We start from the raw sequence: 23,623 nt of genomic DNA on the forward strand, positions 1-23,623 counted from the left end.
CTTTTTCTAGTCTACAGTTTCTTCTTCTGGACTAGTGATGCTGCTTGTTGATCTTTAATTTTCCTAGTTTTAATCCTCTGACTGAGAATCTGTCTAGTCAAAAAGAGGGGGGAAAAAACTATTCCCCTGTTTTATTTTTCCTAAACTTCGCATCTTATACCTCTCAATTTACGTTCTCAGTTTGTAAACATACAGATGTTCTTCATGACAACAAGTGTAAAATTACATGGCTATCTAATGGAAATGGATAATTCATTGATGAATTTAGTTTTATGATATTTTGTGATTTCTTTGTTTTCTATAAGATGAGCATTCCCAAGTGATAATATAACAGGTTCGTGCTGTCGCTTACTGGTTCTTTCCTGTTTTGTAGGAACATTTTGCAAAATGAAATAAGATGGTTCTTGCTCTTAAATATACAGGTCAGTAACCTCTCACTTCCCGTTCTTGTTTGTCTTATGTTTTTTCTTGAACTGAACTTGGAGAAATTATCAAACAGAGTGCTGCGAAGGGAAATAACAAGATTTGGACTTGATCAATTTTTCTGACAAATCCTACATACATGATCCGGGCTATTCCAAGCAATGCAGCTGACAATGTGTATTGTACACTCATTGCTCAGAGTGCTGTTCATGGAGCTATGGCCAGGTACACAGGCTACACAAGTGGGCTTCTTAATGGCAGACAAACTTATATTCCTTTCTATGTAAGTTCTTCCGGATCCTATAGTTAGTTCTATGATTGCACTCTGTTAATAATAAGGGGTATTGTCTGTGAAGCTCTTGTATTTACTCGGAGAAGAGTAGGAAAGAAGTAAAGGGTATGGTATGGAATCCAACTCCGAACATAATTGTAATCCCAGATTAATGCTGTTTGTTACGAAGTAATAATGCCTAATCAGAAATGGATAGCTAATTTGTATTAATATTATTATTATTATTATTATTTATTTTATCAAATCTTAATTGCCAAAAGACGACAGCTACAATTTTATTGATGTCAATTTGTGAACTTCCTGTGAGCCAATTTGTTTTGATTTATGAAACATTGAGCCCACTTGAAAGGATCAGATGCTTTCTGGTTATTTGAATCTGTTGCAGCCTCCCTTCCTTAATAGTCACAAGAATGCGCTTAGACTTCTATCAGCACCTTATTCTTCTTATTCTTCTTCTTATGTCCATGACAGTTCATATTATATATTATCTATGAAGTGGAGCATTCTGTAAGGAGGATCTTCATGCAACTGAATAAAAGAATCATAACCGCTGACTGGTAAAATATTTCTCTTAGCCTACTTTGTGGTAAGGTGCTGGGGGAAGAAGTGTGTTGCTTGGGTAACTAACAGAATGCATTTTCTGTCCCAAATTCTGCGCGTGTATGTTTTGTTCTTGTCAATTTCTAGCTGATCAAGACTTACAAAGGGAGCATTATATGACATTTTTACAGGTTTTAAATGTCCTGAAGGGTATAAGTGATGAAGACTGCAAGTTGTTGGGCTTGAATCCTAAGTATGCCCGTCCAGATTGGATGAAATTGCAATAGGATGTCATTGTGGTATGAGCGTATTACAGAAAGAGCTGAAGAACTGTTCCAATAGTCTCATACCTTGTTATTTTCTTTGATTTCTTTGTTCTTATAATTTTTGGTGAGAGCAAAGTGTAGTTTGAGATTGAATTTTTAGTGATTGTTTTTGCCAAATCACAGATTGTACGTACTATTGCTCTTGTATACAAGTTAAATTCTCAAGTTTTCTTCTTAGTTAGATTCTTTGGTTGTGTGTCATGAATTTTGTTATTCAATTGTGGTACCGAAACTATGAGCAATTTTTAATTTTTTACATGTTATTGTTCCTTAATTGTGGTTGGGTTGAATGAATTTTGTTCGATATTGGATTGAATGTTTAAAAACAAAAATTGAATGTTCTAAAAAAAAAAATAAAAAAATAGAGATTTGGCGACTAAAAAATTGGTCGGCAAATTCTACACTTTTGCGACTAAAATTATTGGTCGGCAATTCCTTACCTTTTGGTGACTAAATTGTTAGTCGGCGATTCGTTGACTATTGGCGACCAAATTTTTTGGTCGTGAAATGTCACAATTAGCGACCAAACGTTTTGGTCGTTGAATGTAATAATTGGCGACCAAACTTTTTGGTCGCGAAATGTGTCAATTAGCGACTAAGATATTTGGTCGGGAAAATATCACTTTTCGCGAGCAAAGTGTTTTAGCGACTAAATGAATTAGTCGCGGTAATGATATATTTAGCGACCAAAAATTTAGTCGGCAAATCCGACTATTCGCGACCAACCAAAATTTTGGTCGCGAATTACTTTTGCCGACCCTCAATTGGCGACCAAAGTAGCGACCAAAAAAATTGGTCACGGATTACTTTTTCCGACCAAAATGGGCTTTTAGTGACCAATTTTTTGGTCGGCAAAAGTGTTAATTCTTGTAGTGATTGTAGCATTTCCCATGAATAAAAGCCAAATGTTTAAATATCAAGTATTGAATTAGGTTTTCATTAGGTAGTTCATAGTTGAACCATGAATTTATATTTAGTAATTAATGAAAAAATAATGAATCATGTGATGTGAAAGTTAGAACTCCTTATTGTTGTCGTCTATACACATAGGATAAAATATAAATTGCAGAGTTAAACACATTGGTTGTTAGGATTTAAACGTGTTTAATTTCTAAATCTTATGGATCTTAAAAATTGTGAATCATAGAAAAATAAATAAACAAAACACACAAATATATGAGATTCTGCAATGTATCTACATCCTCGGAAGCCACACCAATTCAGTATATTGATTATAGAATTAGAGACACTCTTTCTGCTCCCTCACTCTAAAAAACGGATACAGCTTTGTTTTTCTCTCTAATCGTAAAATATATAAATACTGTTACATTATGTAGGGTAAAAGCCTATGGGCTAAAATTAGCCAAACAAGCTTGGAAAAAAATTTGATAGGTGTGTCACGGGGGCTTGCTCCCCGGTTTGGGCTTTCTCTGGGCTTTTTGTTAAAACTTGTCTGCATGCCCAACATTTGTGTCAATTGTTGCTAAGTTTTTATAGAGAATTCATGATTAAAATAATGCGACAATAGCTGTGGAAGGTGAAATTATCTCCATAGGAAAAGCGAGATGACGTGTGTACCTTCCTCTTACTCTGCAAAGAGAAATCAAATATCAGTGACCACCCCTGATCAAGTTTGGTCGGGAGGACCCTCTGATGATCAAATCAATATACTGATCAGCCATTACGAAATATATAATTTGTACTTCAAAAGAGGATTATTGAATTACCTCTATTTTGTCTTGGTGTTTTACTCTATTGACCCTTTTATAATTATTTGGCTTAAATCTTGTTCGTTTGCTTATCTTTTGATTGGAGGGTTCTGCTTTTTTCTGCTAATAACTAGTCCAATTTGCCAAGTTGCTTATTTCCTTGATCGTTAGATCCTTACCGTATAGATGACTTAGATCACGTTAGATGTTTGTGGACAACTTGCTGGGCATTACAGCCATTACATTATTTTGATCGGACAATGTTGCTTTCCATTAGCTCAGCTTACATCTCTGAATTTCCTAACATGTATTCTCATGCGTCGAATTAAAACTTAATCCAACAATCCTCATTTCCTTGCAAATCTTCTTTCTACAAGGATATCTTCACGTTTAATTGCCTTTCACATGCTTAAGTTTGGACCAATCCATTGCCAACTGTCCTTCATGGGCTGGGAGAATTACTTTGGACTGATGTCAATGGATTTGGGCTTAGACTCATATTTTTTCCCTCCATAATAGAATTTTTAATAACTTAAATGATCTTGATAGGCCTTTTGCTTTAGAGTGATAAAATTAACCCTTGCATATCATTTTGTATCTATTTAGTTATTAATGTATTTTTATGTTTGTTTGTTTGTTACATAATTTGCTATTTTCTTTTTGCTCTTTTTGTTGGGAAAAAAATGATTTTATAATAACTTTAATGTGAAATTAAAAGAGGTCCTAACCACCTGTTGAGGTGGGATCAAATGTATTTAGATTCTTTGTAATAAGATCTTTACACCGCAAAAAGAATGACAAAAAACCTTTACGAATTAAATGAGAAATTGACTCATAAAGTTGGCATCATGAATGAGGTATTGGCAATAGTATATAACTACATATCTCACATTAATTGTAGAAGAAAACATTAATGGGTATTTAAATCCTAAGTTTTGGATAAGAGCATAAGCCTTTTAGGGTATCCAAATTTTCCGAATGAAGGAAGTTATGGATGCTTCAAGGATGGGTTTGGGTCAAAACTATAATCCAAGTTGATTATGTAAAAATTTCCACACGCGTGCACACTGCTTGGCCGCTCAAACCGGACTGAGCTGGGTTCGTGGATTTTGGATCTTGGATCTTAGGCTTGAGGCTTGTTAGAATAAGTTATGTTTGCGTTGGGCTGGATTGGTGGCCCATCAACCTAATCTTTTTGGGCTAAGTTTATTTGGTGGTTGCAGATATACACACATGTCTATATTGTGTGTAACCTCTATACTTAAGATGGTGATTTACACCATTAGTTTTCCTTGCATTACTTCTTCAATTTTGCAGAAATTGAATTATGTATTTGTTGCAGAAAGGCTCCCCCCACCCTTCCCCATGGTATATAAAAGGAGAGCATCCTCTTTGGTTGGAGTACAGAAAATTCTTTGCTCTCATATTATAGTTAGTCTGCTCCTATAACAATATTCTTCCTGTGTGAGAGAGTGCTACTGTTGTTAGTTCGTCGGAGGTAAACAGAATGTGTTTTTGCATTAGTGGATTCTAACTATCGTATCCTAGGAGACAGACGTTGACAAACCTCCAACACCCATGGTGAAGCAACAAATCTGTTTTAAGGAGACAGTGGTATCACACAGGCTTCAGTTTGCATTTTCTTCTTGTTTTATCTTGTTATGCATTTTTGTTCATCTAATTGTAGTTTCCATCATGATTGTTTGTTCTATATTTTTTAATTTAATCAAATATGAATATGTTTATTCTATTTAAATACACAATTTGTACAACAATCTTAAAATAGAATATATATTTCCCACGAAATTAAATAAATTGATTCATAATAATTTGTAATAGTTTACTTTTCCTGCGATTGTACACTATTGTTGCACTTGTTAATTGGGAAAAAATAATACAGAATGTGATTTATTGTTACTGGAACCAAAACTGTTTCCAAAGCCCACTATTTGGTCCATAAAGTGCATGATTAGAATATTAAAAAAAAAAAAAAAACCGTTTGTTTCTAATTTATGTAAGTAAATTTATATCTTTTTATTCTGCTCATGTATAGCAAATTCAAAATGCCTGTAGATTAGAATTTGTATGGTACTGGTGTTGTTGAAAAACGGCACTGCTTGGTTTACATGATAGCAATTCTGATGTATTTACATAAACTGCATGACTCTTTCAGTTATTTGGTTTGTATTTTCTTGTGTTTTTCTACTAACTTTCTTTACAAGAATACCTATGCGAAATGGAATGGAAAAAAAATTACAAAACCAAATGAATAGAATTTGGGACTATAAAACCAAAAATTTGGACTACTAACTTTTTGTTGAACATAAATACCTAAGCGTGGAAAGAAATTTATTAGACCAAAAAGATTCTTGATTGGGATTGATTTTTATTCTTTATATTTGAAGCATTTTTGTTTGAGTTCAAGTAGTGGTTTATTACCTAATGTTTTGAAGCAAGTTTAATTGCTTGTAATTCTTTGGAAGCATTTATATTTGCTTGTAAATTGTTGTAGCAATTTTTAATTCATTGTATTTTGGTTAGCAATTTTTTAATTGTTTGTAAAGTTTTGAAACTTGGTTTGTTTTAACCTAATTTATCCCCTATAAAACTTAATTCTAAATTTGTATCCCATGGACTAGGAGTCAACCTGCTCTTAAAAGTTTTGTCTAATGTTAACTGGGTCTTAAGTGGAACTAATGTGACCCCTCTAGTCTTCTTGGAAACTTTCCTGACCACGTTCGATTATAGGGTAAGTAGTGAGACTAGTTTTGAATTAAATTTTTGACTTTGGGATTTTTAGTGCTACGTTTAGTTTCTGGAAACACAAAATAGTGAAATATGTTGTATTTTTCAAAAATGGCAACTGTAACTGATGGTGCTGCTTCTAATGTTGGTGGGGATTAGAACCCCAGGTCAACTAGCTTGCCAACTTCTACTGTGACCCATGTGGTCAATCCCAAGAGGTGGCAGGAAAAGATGTTGTTGCTCCTGTTGTTCTAGGAGGACCGCTCAACCATCATGAGTTCCTGGAGAAGTTCCTGGATTGAATTTGAAGAGGTGGTAGGAAATCCTGTTGTTACTCCTGTTGTTCCAGGAGGACCGCTCAACCATCATGAGTGCCTGGAGAAGTTCACTAGAGTGAATTTCAAGAGGTGGCAGGAAAAGATCTTGTTCTACCTGACTACTCTTAGCCTTGCGAGGTTTTTGAGTGAGGATCCACCAACTGTGGAAGAGAATGAGCAAGACATGCAGAAACTCATGGCTCTAGATGCTTGGAAGAAGTCAAACTTCCTTTGTCGAAACTATATTCTGAACGGTTTGGAAGATACACTGTCCAATGTGTTTTATGCTAAGAAGTAGGCAAAGGAGCTGTGGGATGCTTTGGATAAGAAGTACAAAATCGAGGATGCTGGGGCAAAGAAATTTATCGTTGGCCGATTTTTGGACTTCAAAATGGTGGACTCTAAAATCGTCATTAGCCAAGTCCAAGATTTTCAAGTTATTTTGCATGAGATTCATGTAGAGGGTTGATTGAATCATTCTAGACAGCTGCTTTGATTGAGAAGCTGCCAAACTACTAGAAAGACTTCAAGAATTACTTCAAGCATAAGTGAAATGAGATGACAGTTGAAGAGCTTGTTGTTAGGCTCCAAATTGAAGAAAACAACAGAAAGAAAGAGAGAAGTACCTCCATTGTAAAAGCAAACATGGTTGAGCATGGCTAGTACCCAGGGGTTAGGAAGAAGCCACCAACCAGCAAAAGCTCAAAGCTAGAGGCTAGATGTGATGTCTCCAAAAGGCCGGTCTACAAGCCGTAGGAACCTATTTGTAGGTTAAATGAAAAGTGCTTCAATTGTGGAAGCGATGGGCATCGAGCGGTTAATTGTGGCAAGAAAAAGAAACCTTACAAAAAGAACCCTCCGTAGAACAAAAGTCGTGCCCACATGGCTAAAATAAAGGATCTGTTACAAAATGTAGATGACATGCATCTGTCTGTTGTCATCTCAGATATGTACATGGTGGGGTCTAACCCGAAGAAATGGTGAGTGGACATTGGGGTCACTCACCACATCTGTGCTAAAAAGAAGATGTTCACAACTTTTGAACTGGTTTCAAAAGGTAAGAAGTTGCTTATAGATTATAACGGTTCTGGTTTAGACTAGACCTTTTTCATACTCTTAGATTTGAGATTTCGTACCTTTAACTGTTATTCATGCCCTTTATCATATTATTGATAGTTAAGTTGAGTTGTTAGTTGTGTGTGAAGCAGGTTGGGAGTTAGTTTTCAAAAGAGTTTATATTTGTTTCATTTTGGGTTTGCTCAAGCGATACTATGGTAGATTGAGCGATCTTTGAGATCTCTCAGTATTTTGCAGCCTTGTAAAACTCCTAGGATTGGGTGATCTTCACTCAAGCGGTCTTTTCTTCGTTAGAGCGGTCTTTTGCGGGTCTGAACTTATGAAATGGGGTCATTGTGCTCTCAAGTGGTGTTTTTGATCGCTCGAGCGGTGCCACTTATTGTGTCTGATGCTTAAGTGGTGGTTTGTTCGCTCAAGCGGTCTATGCGTATATCAAATCGGGAAAATGGGATTTTTAGTCACTTTTTCATTTCCTTCGCTCTCTAAAACACTCCAAACCCTAATTTCTTCACTTTCTCTCTCTAGTTCTTGCCTTAGAATCCAAATACACCCTAATCCATTGATTTCTCCACCTTGGTTCCTAGGAAAAAAGGTAGAGCTCATCGAAAGCTTCGTTTTAATCGATGAGGATCTCGTTTTCAACCTAGTCAAACTACTACCCTTGCTTTCTTCCTCTTCTACTCTTAAGGTAGGAATTTGTTCAACCTTTGGTATGATTCTTAGTTTGGTTATTTGCTCTTTGAAAAGGTTTAGTGATTTGGGGATTTTGGGATCAACCTAAGGTTTGATTTTGAAATATAAAAAATGGGCAAATAAATTCTTAAGAAAGGTTGTGGGAGTGTATACAATGTTGGGTTGTGTTGGCATGTTAGAACTTCCTTACTTAAATATGATTTTGAAAGTAAATGAGGTTTTGTTTGAAAATCATTGATATTTGGTTTATGAAAGAAAATGGGAAGGATGTTGAGTTTTGAAAAGATAAAAGGAATGTATCTGTTGATAATGGGAGTGGAGTTGGATATGTATTATTGCTTTCATTTTGAAAATTATGAGATTGTATCTGTTGCTAGAAAATTATCTGTTGAGTAGAAATATCTGTTTTTGGCTATCACTGGAAGATAGTTTTGATTGTTGTAGAAATTACATGAGGATTAGGTTAATTGAAACTAATTACTCATACATCTTGAGCATTGTTTCATATTTAAACATTGAAAATGTATTATTTTGAGAAAAAAAGGTATATACCTTGGTAAATTTGGTTAGGGGATGTGGTTGTGGTTATTAAGTTGGCCTGTGTGTCCTTGGTAAAAGTCTAGAAACCCGCACGGTTAGGTGATAGTGCTTGTATAGCTTATTAGCAGACATGTACCTAGAGATTTCTAGTGTTTAACTCACTTTTGATGTACCCAAGTATTGACTTAGAAAGATGTAGCCATTAGGGCATAAATTTACTTGATTCTCCTTTTATTTCAATTCATGTACACATGTCATATGCTATAGATTCAGGATCTAGGAGTTATGAATGTATACATGCATATGACATCTTTTGTATGTTTGAGGAGTATCAATGAAACATTAAATATATCACAAGTTACACATTATACGAAATATTATGATATGGGTTTTTCTTATTTTTTCGAGGCGTTACAATTTGATATCAGAGCTACCGGGTTTGAATACTTTAGGATCGTGAGATGTGATTTTTACCAGAATGGGTTTGTCTCACTAGATGATATTAGAAGTAAACCTAGTATGTTATGTGATAACATGTTTATGTGACTAGATGAGTATGTGACTTAATTTCTGAGATATTAATTGGGTCTATGAGTTTCTAGAAGTCCTGTTAGAAGAGCACTTAATCACTGCTATTTCTAATTAGAACTCTAGCAATGTTGCAAAATGATCATTATCTAGAAAGGAAGTTCGTTTGTGCTTACGTGATTAGGTGCTCATGTGGAATGAATTACATGTTGTCCACCATATTAGGACGTGAGTGAATTAGCTTTGACACAGTTATAAATGTGCTAATCAATTGTGTTACCTTTATCAGAATGCCAGGATGCGAACATGGTGGTGGTAGGCGTAGCAGGCCTAGGCGGCAGGAAGAGCCGATACTGGATGAGATTCTGACACAAAATGAGGGAGTTGGACTGGCCAATGTGGCTAAGCCAGCAAATCAGCAAGCAATGGGCTCTTTAGCCTGCGAAATGGCCGGAGCATTGCGAAAATCCATGGATATTCTCAAGGCTGAAAGTCAAGTCTAAGCCGACATTGTAGAAATAGGGCCATCATTTTTAAAGAGGGAATTCTTCCGGTCGAATCTGGATGAATTCATCGGGGATCCAAAGGAGCCACTGAAGGCTGATGAGTGGCTAGAGAAGATGATGAAGACGTCTGAGATGCTTGGCATTGATAATGACGAGTTGTGGGTGACCTTGGCATCCTCCAAACTTAAGGAAGATATATGTCAATGGTGGAAGTATGTGCAAGGGCGTAATGGGGTGACTTGGAAGGCTTTTTTTAATGCCTTCCAAGACAAGTTTTTGCCACCCATAGCAAGGGAGAAGTTGGTGGAGTAGTTTTTGAAGCTCAAGTAGTTGAATAAGCCAGTAACCAAGTTTGAGGCTATTTTCACTAGTTTGTCGAGGTTTGCATCAGAACTTGTGGCGATAGAAGAAGGCCGTTGCATGGAGTTCGAGAAGAGGTTGAGGATCAGGCTGCTTTTCAAGGTGGTCGGGTCTATGATTAGGGATTACTACCGTCTTGTGGAGTCGGTGGCCCACTTAGAGACCGTGATCCAAACAGAGGAAGAGCGGATGAAGGGCTCCAGACAGAGGAGTCAGGATGTTTAGGGAGATGTAAGGGACAACAAACAACAAAGGGGTTCCATTCCACAGCAGTCTCAATCTACACAGTTTAGATCCACCTTTCTCATGTTGAGTTCTAGTTCAGAGAGAGGTAACCAGTGTGGTTTTACTTGCTTCAAGTGTGGTAAGTTGGGCCACAAGTTTTCAATTTGCCCGTAGAGAGGATATAATAACTCTCATTTTGCCTTAGTCATATTCATGAGAACTTACATGATTTTTGTCTTGTTAAGCTTGCATCTTGTAGACTTTGATATTTTGTCTAAGTAAGGGATCCTTATAGACTTTGATATTTTGATGCTATTGTGTTTTGCCTAAGTATAAGATCCCTGTTTTGTTTCATGCTTGTGTCCTGAACCTAGGCTATCTACCTTTTGCTACCTCACACCTAGGTTACACCTTTGAACATCTTATTTCTAGGTCATTGAGCATCAACACCTAGGACCATCTTGGAACCATCTTGGCTGACCTCCACCTCCACCCTCGCACCTAGGCTGAGGTGTGCACCACCTAGGTATTCGAGATCTTTGATCCTTGAACCTTACGGCCGTGTTGGGCACCTTCTTGCTGAGTTGTGCACTGTAGCCAACACTCAGCAACCTTTGTTCCATGACTTCTACAACCTAGGCTGAGGTGTGTCACACCTAGGTAAAGTGTCACCCCTTCTAGTCGAGGTTAGGGAGACCTTACTTGTCCGAAACCTATGTGTTGATCTTGGATCCTTGCCTTGTCGGAAGTACCCATGCCACCTTACTTGTTGTACACACTTTGGCCTACTCTTGTCCTTTCATTTAAACATCTTTTTGAGGAGATTTGACCAGATGATGCCATGTGTCCCAGTAGTGGATATTAGTTAGTTAGTTAGTAGTTGGGAGCCCATATCATTTGATATATCTTTGTCTAAGAAGTGTGAGAAGTTTTAGGAAGAAGAAGAGGAAGTTCTTAGAGGAAGCTAGACTTGCCAATCTTGATTTTCATACCTTGAAAACCATTTGATTTCTGTTTTGAGGTTAGATTCTTGATTTACTCTTGTTGTTCTTTATGTTAATCTGATCACATTACATGATCTAGCATGATTCATGAGCCATGCATTAATTTAAAGTTTTGTTCTAGAGAGAAAAAGTGATGTTCTTGTATTCTTAAAGAATAACCATGTTTTGATCCAAAAGTTTGTAACAAGTCCTATGTTTTTGTGTTTGTTTTAATGAAACCTTCAAGTATGGGTACCCAGGTCCATATTTTTTGAACTCATATCATGAAATCCCAAATTTTGAATAAGAAGTTATGATTTTAGCACTCATGTTCTTCATGTTCTTCAAGAGGAAACCCAAACTTTCAGACTTCGTTATTTCCCTAAGTGTGGTCACCGAGACCTACTCTTTTCCAGCTTCCACACCTAGGACAAGCATTGCATCTCACCTTGGCCTACCTTACATGATCACCTACCTTACATGATCACTTACACCTTGGTCTACCTTGCATGAACACCTTGGCTAACCACTGCACACCTAAGCCGAGCACAGTACATATTTGCTGACACCTTGTAACATCCCGGGTGAGCAGCCCATATCTCGGCCAGGGAGACCACACCTCGTCCATGACCTCCTAAGTTCACCCAGCTAGGCCATTTCAGCCCAGCTCATCTCAGTGCATCTACTTTTAGACCTGGTTTATACCCAACATGCTTTTCCATGAAGAAAATATTAATTTAACTTCTAGAACATGTTTTGCTTTGTTTTAGCTTGGTTTTGAGAGGACATACTGAGATCTATTTTATTCATTTGAAGCTTGTTTTGAGAGCGCATTGAATAACCATCTTTGATCATCTCTTCTTGTCTTATTGAAGTGCATCCAATGGGATTTACCATGTATTTGTAGGTCTCAGATATTTGCCTAAATTCCCCTCGTATGAAGAGCTATTGTGAGTGATATTTTTAAGAAAGTTATGCTATAATGTTTTGGATAAAAACTTTGCTTTGTTTTGGAATAGTATTTGATCAAGCATGAATGATTATCACCTAGTTTTTGTATCAAGTATTACGTTGGTTTTGATGATATTCTCTAAAGGTCCTTGTGTGCTAGGGGACTTTGATACAACTTGTACCTTTATTTGAGATATCTCCTTTGCCATCGACGGGTGGGCTTGTCTAATAGATTCCAGGTCGGTTATTCCTTTGTTTTGTCAATGAATATGCCCATCCTTTGTATTATGTAAATGTTAGTAAACATCCTTGAAACTTTGAAAGCCTTTGATTGATAAACTTGGTTCATCCTTTGATTTTTACAAGCTATGATATGTAATGTTTTGATAAAATCTCAGATTTCATTCATTCAAACTTTTATTACTTATATCATTCACTGAGTTTTCAGCTCACTTCTCTCCCTTATGTATATGTAGGTGATGAGCAAGAAGGCGATGTCACCTAAGACTTTATTTGGAAGATGTTTTGGTTCATGCTTTTGTAATCATCTTGTAGATCATGCTTCTTAGCTTTGTAGATCATTTACTTTTGTATGTTTTGGCTTGGAAAGCCTTTTGATCAAGCTGTAATATCAAGTTTAATTTATTTGTATCCAAGTTGTAAAACCATGTTAATATGTATGTCGTTTCATTTAATCTATGCGCAACTCTTATAGATTAATTTGATCTAAATTTATTGCTTCCACACATGTATGCCCCATATATATACTCTGTATGTGTAAATCCTTGTAAGTTGGCCTTTGGTAATCTAGGATTATTGGCTATCACGACATCATTCTATTAGGTGTGAAATGGGGTCGTGACAGAGGAGAAGGGCAACAATCTACGTCTTCCTAGACTCATTCTCAGGGTCAGGGCCAAGGGAGGGTGCAGCCGCCTACTTGTTATCAGTGTAGGTCGTCGGGGTACTTGAGAAGGTTTTACCCTCAAGCAAGTGTCACATCTTGTGCATTTGGTTCGAGACAAACATAGAGCCATCAATCTACCCATTCAGGACAAGCCTCGAGGGCCAATCAGGGTGCCTCTTTGGCTTAATATATGTACCAGACCTATGCTCTGAGGGGTGAGCAGGTAGAACAGAGACCTTTAGGGCGTGTATATGCTGTTACCACATCGAATCAATCACTAGCACCTTCTGTTGTTAGAGGTAACTTTTTGTTGTTCAACTCTATTGCCAACATATTGATTGATATTGGTGCATCTCATTCATTCATTTCATGTACATTCGCATTGGTTTGGGGTTAGAAATGGGTTGATTAACTTCTTCGCTCAGGGTAGATTCACCAGTTGGGGTTAAGGTTATCTTGGATCGAGGATGTCGTGGTTGTGAGATAGAGGTTGCCGGTTGCCGACTTCCTTTTGATTTTGTTTTATTAGTCATGTCGAGTTTTGATGTCATCCTTGGCATGGATTAGTTGTCTTCATACTGTGCCATCACAGATTCCACTATAGGAGACTTATTATGTGCACCTCTAGTGATGATTGCTTTTATTTTCTAGGGGATTGAGCTGATAGATTTTTGTTGCTATTATACAACTCACGTGGTTGGGGCAAGCTTAATTTCCTCATTGCAACCTTCTTGGGTAATGAAAGTGACGTGGTCCGAGGTGACTTGCCGAAGGGTAGTTTGTGAATACCTGGACGTCTTTCCTGAAGACCTTACCAGTTTGCCACCCCACCGGGAGATTGAATTCTCCATTTACTTAGTGCCCAACATGGCACCGATTTCTATGGCACCGATTTCTATGGCACCGTATAGATTTGCACCTGCCGAGTTGCATGAGTTAAATATTTAACTCTAAAAACTGTTAGATAAGGGCTTTATCCACCCTAGTACATCACCTTGGGGAGCACCGGCTCTCTTTGTAATAAAGAAAAATAGCAGATTGTGATTGTGCATCGATTACCGAAAGTTGAACTGGGTAACTGTTAAGAACAAGTACCCATTGCCACGAATAGATGATATGTTTGACTAGTTAATGGGGTTGCTTTGTTTTTGAAGATTGATTTGAGATCAGGGTATCACCAGTTGAGGGTGAAGGAGAAGGATATTTAAAAAATGGCCTTCCATACATGGTATGGCCACTATGAGTTCTTAATGATGCCTTTTAGGTTGACTAATGCACTGACTTCGCTTATGGATTTGATGAATCAAATCTTTGTTGAGTTCTTAGACCGATTTGTAGTTGTCTTTGTCGGCGACATCCTAGTCTACTCAGCATCCGAGGGAGAACACGAGGAACACTTGCGAGTTGTACTAGAGTTCCTTAGAGCACACCGTTTGTATGCTAAGTTTAGGAAGTGTGAGTTTTGGTTAAAAAAAAGTTAAGTTCTTAGGCCATGTGGTATTCGGGGAAGGGGTGACTATAGATTCATCTAAGATAGACATAGTGCAAGATTAGGAACAGCCTAAGAATGCATTTGAGATCTGGAGTTCTTGGGCATAGCCAGGATTATCGATGTTTTGTGAAAGATTTTTCTAGACTGGCTTCACCGTTAACCAAATTGACTAGGAAGGAAAGTAAATTCGCGTGGAGTGAGACTTGAAAAAAGTCGTTTCAAGAGCTTAAGGTTAGACTCATCACTGCTCCAATTTTGATTATCTCAGAGAGGGGTTTGGGTTATTTGATTTATTGTGATGCGTCTCAGGAAAGCTCGGGTTGTGTATTGATGCAAGAAGGGAAAGTGGTAGCGTATGGCTTACGACAGTTAAAACACATGAGAGAAACTATCCTACTCACGACCTAGAGTTAGCAGCAGTGATTTTTGCCTTAAAAATTTGGTGGTACTTGTACAGGGAGAGATTTGAAACGTTTTCCGATCACAAAAGTTTGAAATATCTATTTTCACAAAAAGACTTGAATTTGAGGCAGAGGAGGTGGATCGAGTTTATGGAGGATTATGATTTCGAGTTACTCTATCATCTAGGGAAAGCCAACATAGTGGCCAATGCTTTAACTAGGAACTCTGTAAGTAGTATAGCTAGCATTTCCATCCGGCAATGGGAGATATTAGGCGTAGTGGACAAGTTTGACTTGCAACTTGGTGAGTCTGTCGAGTCAGCTATTTTGTTCACTGTAGTTGCACAACCTACTCTAGTGAGCTGAGTTATAGAAGCACAACGGGAAAATCGCAAAGTGAAATCTATCCGAGGGAAGATATCTAGTAGGAAGGTAGAGAAGGGCTTGAATGTTTATTCTGACTCGAGTGTGAGGTATCTAGATGGTCTTGTTTTGCCAGAATCTTGTAGAGAGGAGGTACTTTGAGAGTTTCATCATTCACGCCTTGCGATACACCCCGAGAGGCACAAAGATGTACCATGACCTTAGTTGCCAGTTTTGGTAGAAGGGGATAAAAAGACATATAGCCTTGTTTGTTTCGAAGTGCCTTCCTTGTCAACAAGTGAATGCCGAGCATCAACGACCAGCGGCTTTGTTACAACCCTTACCTATAGTGAGTGGAAGTAGGATCATGTCACGATGGATTTTGTTGTGGGTCTCCCGAGGACTCAATAGAGTAATGATGCAGTGCGGGTGATAGTCAACCAGTTAACCAAATCAGCACATTGTGTACGTATGAGCATGAGTGACGAGTGTAGACACCCCATTTTTGACCGTCCTCAAGACTTGGACGTCACCGTTTGAATACTCGGTGATTATCCTTGTTTGTGTTCGTTTGGAGTTCCCGGAGGCCTCGGCTCGCGTGCCCTACCTCAGGATCTCCGAACTCAACCGTTTAGTGTTTGGTTTTGCACCAAACACTTGCATCTTGCCTTTGAGAGGCAGGGTAGGGCTTGTGGACCATCCCCGCACCCCACCGGCAGTGGCTAGAGGCCACCGGCTGGTTTTTTGCTGCTATCGGCACTTTTGTTTGCCGGTCGGCACATTTTATTGCCGGTCGGCATAGTTTGTTGCCGGTCGGCACTGTTTTTTGCCGAAATGGCATTTTTGAACAGCCGACCACTGTTCATCCACTTTATGGAGATATTTTGTGCCAGCTGTGATAGCTGGCACCAACTCTTCCCCCCTCCATACACGTGTATGGAGGGATCTCCCTCTAAGCAAGCTTGTTGTATAAGCTTTGCAAGAGGGAATCTTATAAGAGGAGGGCCTTCCTCTTTGATCTAGGTTAGACTCTTGCAACCAAAAACCAGACCTTGGAGATATAGATACATATTATCTCTATACCTCCCTCTCTCTCCTCCTTTGTGTGTGTTTCTTAGCTCAAAAGGTGGTTTTTACCTTACTTTTGCACCATTACACACACCATCACACCTTACTCCGAGATTGAGGGACTTGGGGGGTTGTTTCTTGAGTTTTTGGACTGGTTTTGATCAAAAGAAGGAGGCTAGACCATTTGTTCTTCAAAGGTTCTTCAAGGGTGAGCATCTTGATTTATATTCCCCAAACTTGCAATAGTTTTTTACCTATCTTGCTTGCTGTTTTAGCCCTTGTGTATAACATAAAAAGGGCTTGTATTTTCCTGCTCTAGCACTTTCATTAAGGTCATTTTGTGGTTTGAGTGCAAACTCACCCTTCTAGGCCTTGTTTGGTCCATTTTGGTGCCTCTTTGATAAGGTTTTGTTCACTTCAGTGTTTTGGTCCTTTGATCATTGAAAATCAGTGTATTTTTTTAGTGTCAAAAAAGTTGGTTTGAAGTCTTGCATAGGGGAGGGACCCCCCTCTCCCTTCATGGTTTTGTTTCCTTGCTTTTGGGGCTCAAAAGGGTAGCATGTGTGCTTGATGATTCTTGGCCTCATTTCAGAAGTTTTTTAGGTGTTTTGGATCATATGTAACCTCTGTTTTTGGTCGGATTTGTGCCTCCTTGTATGCTTGTAATACTTGCTTTGTATTGCTCCATTTTGCTTAGAAGTGCATCTCATGATTAGGCCATGATTCTTGTGTGTGTTGGCTTAGTTCCATGAAGCTTTTAGTGTTGTTTTTCCATGCTTAAAGTCTGTTGGCTATCCGTTTGGTCATGCTTGACATGTTTGTTAGGGTTGCTTTGCATTTTGGCTTAAAAGCTTTGAACATGTTGACCTCTAGCATGCATGGTTGTAATCATCTTCATGATTTGACATCATCTAGGATCACATTTTAGCCCAAGGATCATGTTTGTATGTGTGCATGCATGGCCTCTTTTATGCCTTGAGGGTGTACCCTCTTATGCTTAGGAATGGGCCTTAGTGCATATGCCTTTTGGGAGTCATCTTTAGCTGCCATACTAGGAGGTTTTGGGGTCCCATTTTGCATAAAAAAATCTGTCCTTACTTGTCTTAATCATGCCATGGCTTGGTCTTGTTGTTGGAAGTAAAGTTGTCCCCTTTTGTGCCTTAATCTTGGGATCATAAGTTTGCTTGTTAACATGAGTTGTTTGTCCATCATTTTGAGCACTTTTGGTGCTGTTTTGAGGTGAATAAAGGTCTGCACCTTTATCACTTCGAGGCCCCCTTTGCATGCTTATTTCATGATTGATTGCATGATTGTCCCATTAATGTGCTATTCTAATGCTAACTTTATGGCAAATTGGTTCATGTTTGTATCCCAATTGCATCTTGCATGTTGACATTACATACTTGCCATGTTTTTGTTGCATAACATTTGACATATCTTGCATGTTTAGCATCATGTTGTATTTTGAGCCTTGTGAGCATAACATGCATTGCATCATTTGGCTTGGGGTGTCAAGCCAAATATGAGGGTCAAGGGACATTCATACTCCAAGTGATGCAATGTACCTTGATTCTCGGTCACCGGGGCCTTTGACTTCGACATGAAAAGGCTTCGGATCTCATTTTGTTTGTTGCATGCATCCTTACATTGAGTGGCAAATTTGATCCCTTGGGTCATCATGCTCCATTGATGGCTCAAAGATCGAGGGTCGTGCTTCTTTGAGTTCAAAACATGATAAGAAGTACAACCATGCCCACATGTACCTGAGAACCCCATGCCATGCACTGTCTGTTCTCTGTTTGCTGTCAAATTGTCTTCTGCAGGAAGTTTCTGCCGACCGGCAGAATTTAGTGCCGACCGGCAATATCTGGAGTGCCGAGGAATCCAACAAATGCCGATGGGAATTGTGAAGTGCCGGTGGAAATTCTGTCCGGCCGGTGGTGCTCTGCAGGATGCAAGGAACTTGCTCCAGTACTTTGGCAATTTTCAGAAAGACAAGGCAGTACAAACAGAGGCGGCAGGAGTACAGTACGGGTTTTCCGGGCGAGACGGATTCGAGCATGCATCATTCGCGCATCCCGAGGCAGAGGCTGCGGCTGCCCTCTTCTTTCCTTTGCCATCTTTTCTTTTAAATTAAATTAGAAATCTTGTAATAATTTTATTTGTTTATTATTTTGGGACTGTAATATTTATTTGGGCCCTCCGAGTGAGGGCAAATCTGTAATAAGTGTGTGTGGGTGGTGTGTATGTCTTCCAATCCCCATTTCTTTCTTCCCTTTTATTTACCCGCTTATGATGGTAGATTAGGGCATTTTTTGAAATTAGCATACCTTATGCTATGCATGCGTGCATCCATGCATTTGTATTGCATACATTAGGCTCGGTACATCACGCTAACCGCATTTGTATTTCAAATTCTAAACCGAATATGTGATAATTGTGCATTTTCACATACCATGTTTAGGGCTAGCCGAGCCTGCCTAGATCGCATTTTGCATGTGATGCATTAGCCACTTTTAACATGAACTAGGACATGCATGTTTGCTAACTAGTTTACTGTTTTGGCACGGAGTACGATGTACGTATTTTTGCTTTAGCATTCAGCATGCGTGTGAGTGTTGCCATGACAGTATGCTTGCCATGCGGCTAAGTGCTTACATGAGATAAACTGCTTGAATGCCTGTGGGTGGAGGTCAAATTGCTTAAATTGGGATAATGCGTTAAAACTGCGATTTTTAAGCCCACGAGATAGTGGCAAAACCATCTTTTCCAAATGCCCACTTGAAGGTGGCAAAACCTGCATTTTAGCCTACTTACGAGTAGCAAACCATTTTCAAAACGAACATAAAATGTTTTATTTCCAATTTGGGCGATTCGGTCTATACTTGTTTGCCGCGCGCATAACATAGTAATGCTAGGCTAATAATTGGAATAAGAACACATAACGTTTTCAAAACTGGATATCACGGTTAGTAGAGGCCGGTCTTCGGACCGGGCGAGAGGGGGTGCTCATAGCTGACCTTCCCCGATCGTACCCAAGCTCCCGAGCCGAGACAACTCCGGTGATGACGGACATGTGGCCTTCGGCACCGAGTCAGGGTTTCCTAAATTTCCCCATTTTAAAAAATTTAGGTGGCGACTCTGTATCTGGCAAAGCAGTCCATGTTTGGCACTACTTTTTCAAAAATCTGTTTCTCAAAACGATTTGCCAGATTTGGACTCTTTGGTTCAGACTTAGAACCGTGACACAAATCGAGTCCGACCTGTAGCATGAGGCCCACGGGCGCGTCTACAGTTTTTGGCGACTCCACTGGGGAGTTTTAGAGAGCTTGACTCAAACTCGTGATATCCTGTTTTGATTTCGCTTATATGTTTCTTTGCATTGCATGTGCATTGGTGCGCCTAGGAACACAGTGTTTGCCATCTGCCATTCCTGAACGGTTTGCCGGAGGCTTGCCTTGTCAAGGCATGTCCATAAGGTTGACCGGCTATGGGCTCTGACAGCATGGGAACACAAACCCCGATTTACCGGGGCACCCTTTTTTGACCATTCGACCTAGTGCATATTCGGATCCATAGTGACCATTCCAAATTAGGACAGGCTGCTTACCCGATATTAGGTTGTTTGAGAACTGCTGCGTGCATAGTGAAACCCTAGCTCCTGACAAAATAGGACAGGGAAACCCTACCCCAATGTAGGGGTGTTTTGGCTCTCTTTACTTGCTATGTGCTTTTAGAATGTATTTCTACAGGGAAATGTACATACCAGTTTGCAAGTCTGGGCATCAGGCCTGAGGGCATCAGTATCAGTTTTAAGAGAATCAGTTATCTGCGGGTATCAGGGTTCAGTGTTGGGAACAGAGCTTGTTTTTGGGGAAACAGTGATCAATATCGAGGAACAGTGTATTCGGCTCACCGACTTTGTATTGAATATCCAACTGTGTATTATATGTTTATTTTATACTGTTGTGCTGTCCGGTTGTTGGTTTATTTATTGCTTTATTTATCTTTTTGCTAGGTAGTTTAGCATCATTGCGTCCAACCCAGTAGACATTCCCCAAGCACTCTGGATCAGAGGTCGTCGGCTTCATCGATCTGAGGATCTGATAGAAGGACAACCGGTGTACCATTCTCTACCCTCGGTTACTAAACGGAAGGCAACTAGGCAGAGGACATCGGTCCAACAGTCAGTACAGAGGGCTTCATCTACCCCACCTGTGTACAGTAGGGATCAGGATCCTGTTTCACCCACAGAGAGGGTACGCATACCAGTAACCCAACCAGAGCAGAATAGTATGGCTAGCTTAGAGGAGATGGTGCGCCAACTTCAAGAAAGCATGAAAATGATGCAGCAGGATGCTGTCCGACAGGCAGAATTCGCCAGACAACAAGCCACAGTTATGAGTGAGCAAGCGGATTTAATTGGGAGATTGCAACAGCAAACTGGGGCATCACCTTCGCAGCAAATCCCTTCTCCATTAAGGTTCCAATACCCGAAGAGACACCAAACGCCCGGAATGTCCAAGAGGATACAGACATCCCAACAGGGCCAGCTCCCCTCCCGATTCCACCTCAACAATCCAAGGCACCTACCCCCATCAATCTGTCGGATTCTCCCTTTGAGTCTGAGGTAGACCCCATGACGTTAAAAATGCACAAGCTTGAAAAGCTGTTCAAGAAATCTCAAGATACGAAGTCCATTCCGGACATTGGAGACGGATACATCGACACAGCTGTGACGCTGCCAGATCGGTTTAAGATGCCACAAATTGATCGTTTTGACGGATCTGAGGATCCCATGGTACACCTGCGACTATTCTCAGACGTCCTAAGGCCAATGGGCCTCACTAGATTGCAGAAGCTATCTTTATTCGGCCGGACCTTGTCGGGTGTGGCGGCCGCATGGTATGCCAAGTTGGAGGATGACGTCAAGAGAAATTGGGACGAGATGGCCGAGGCCTTCATCTTGCAGTACTCATACAATACGCAAATCGAGATCACGACCCGGGATCTCGAGACAACGAGACAAGAACCCAAGGAGAGTTTCTCAGAAGTTGTAACCAGATGGCGGGCTAAGGCTTCGATGATGACCCTAAGACCCACGGACAAAGACCAGATTCGGATGATTGTGCGCAATCTCCAGCCGAAGCTAATGCAAAAGATGATCGTAGTCCCCTTCCCTACCTTTGCTGATCTGCATGAAATGGGGGTACAGATCGAGGACGCCCTAAGACAAGGGTGGATTGATAATGACCGGGAGCAACCTCGCAGAAATTTCAATCGTAATACTAATGCAGGCCCGAGCGGTGCCAGGACCTCCGAAGTGAGTATGGTCACCACTAACCCTTCCCCAAGAAATACGGCAGCCACACCATTCTCCGGTGCGTTCGGAAGCAACTCACAAATAGCCAAATACCCTCCCAGAAACACCAGAACCTTCGCTCCACTTTATATGCCCCTGTCCAAAGCTTTGGGGGTTTTGATCAGAAAAGGGCATCTGAAGCCCCTAGAGCCGCGGCCCTTACCTAAAAGACTACCCGCCACCCACAATCCAGCCAAGTATTGTGCGTTCCACCAGCAGCACGGTCACGACACCGACCTATGCTTTCGTTTACGTCATGAGATTCAAGATCTCATTGATAATGGGGTGATTCTACCCCCTGAGAAACCGAATGTTACTACAAATCCTCTCTCCACACATAACCAAGTTCTACCACCCAAAAGAATCAACTTCATCTACACTGGGGTCGCATCCTACCATCCTAGTATCTATATCACACCCTCTTACTTGCCTGAACCGAAAGTTTTCCTCCCTGATTGCACCGATTTGTGCATGATGGACGTCTCTATAACCCAACCCAAGCCAGTGGTGGTGACCATCGAGAACAGGAAAGAGGTTGTCAAACCAGAGTCTGTGGAGCTTGAGAATGATGTTGGGAATGCTTACAGTCCGAGTGACTACATTTCACCAGTGGGCCAGAATAGACCAAATGTCGAATTTCCAGTCGGGGGAGAGCTGTGTGTAATCCGAGGGAATAGTCCAAGACAGGAAACGGATGATTTGGCAGCCATGGAAGAGGATTTTGCCAAGTTCCAATTTTGCGATAACCAAGATCTAGAATATTCAGCCGTCAACTGGTACGATAATGAAGAATCAGTGGAGGCCACGGGATGGTTAGACGATCAGCCAGATGTAATAGGGGAGTTCCAGTCAGAACAAGGCCCGACAGGGGCGGGAATGTCCACAACGGCCGGGAGTGTCGAAGAACAGAATACATCGCCGGAGAGCGCCGGTGTCGAGAGTTTCGCTCGGGAATGGAGCATTTTAAGTACAGGGATCAGTGAGCAATCTACTGCATTGACACAGCCAGAACAAGAGAGATTCGAGGATTCTGAGAGGATCAGGAAAGCAAAAGGCCACGTGGGGGTCGAAACCGCCACAAGTACGGAAATGGAGAATGCTGCGAGCATAGGGATAAAAGGTACTGCGAGTATCGGGACAGTTGTGCCAGAACCAGACAGATGCTTGTCAGCTGCAGATGGTATGTGGTGGGAAGACGACGATCTATGTCTTGCCCACACGGACGAGGATTGGAAAGGTAACCAACCAGATGATACCTGGTATATCGGCGAAGTCGATCACATGACTAGGAGTGGACGGTATTTCAAGCCTCCACACCTAGATCAACCAGAGGCGTCTGGAAAAGATAATGAAGCAGAGAAACAAAAGGAGAAGCAACTCGAAGACGAGGCCGTATTGAGACAATTGAAAAAGATACAAGCAGACATCTCCATCTGGGGACTGCTTATGGCTTCTCGAGTACATAGGCAGGCTGTCCTTTCAGCCATGGATAAGGCCAAACTTTCCATAGATACCACGCCCGAACAACTGGTGAGCTTAGTCTTTTCGGGAGGAAGTTCCCCAGTATTGAGTTTTTCTGACAAAGAACTGCCACCCGAGGGTGCGAACCATAACAAGCCGCTCTACATCTCTGTCGAGTGCAGGGATAAATGGATACCTGTGGTACTTGTCGACACGGGGTCCGCCATCAACGTCTGCCCGGCAAGGACAGCTTATGCGATTGGTTTGAAAGTCGCGGATTTTGTGCCAACGGCCCAGGTGATTCGGGCGTATGACAACACAAGCCGGGAAGTGATGGGGACAGTTAAGATTCAA

This window comes from Camellia sinensis, chromosome 3 (genome assembly GCF_055761805.1).
Source record: "Camellia sinensis isolate YWXY chromosome 3, ASM5576180v1, whole genome shotgun sequence".
Lineage (NCBI taxonomy): Eukaryota > Viridiplantae > Streptophyta > Magnoliopsida > Ericales > Theaceae > Camellia > Camellia sinensis.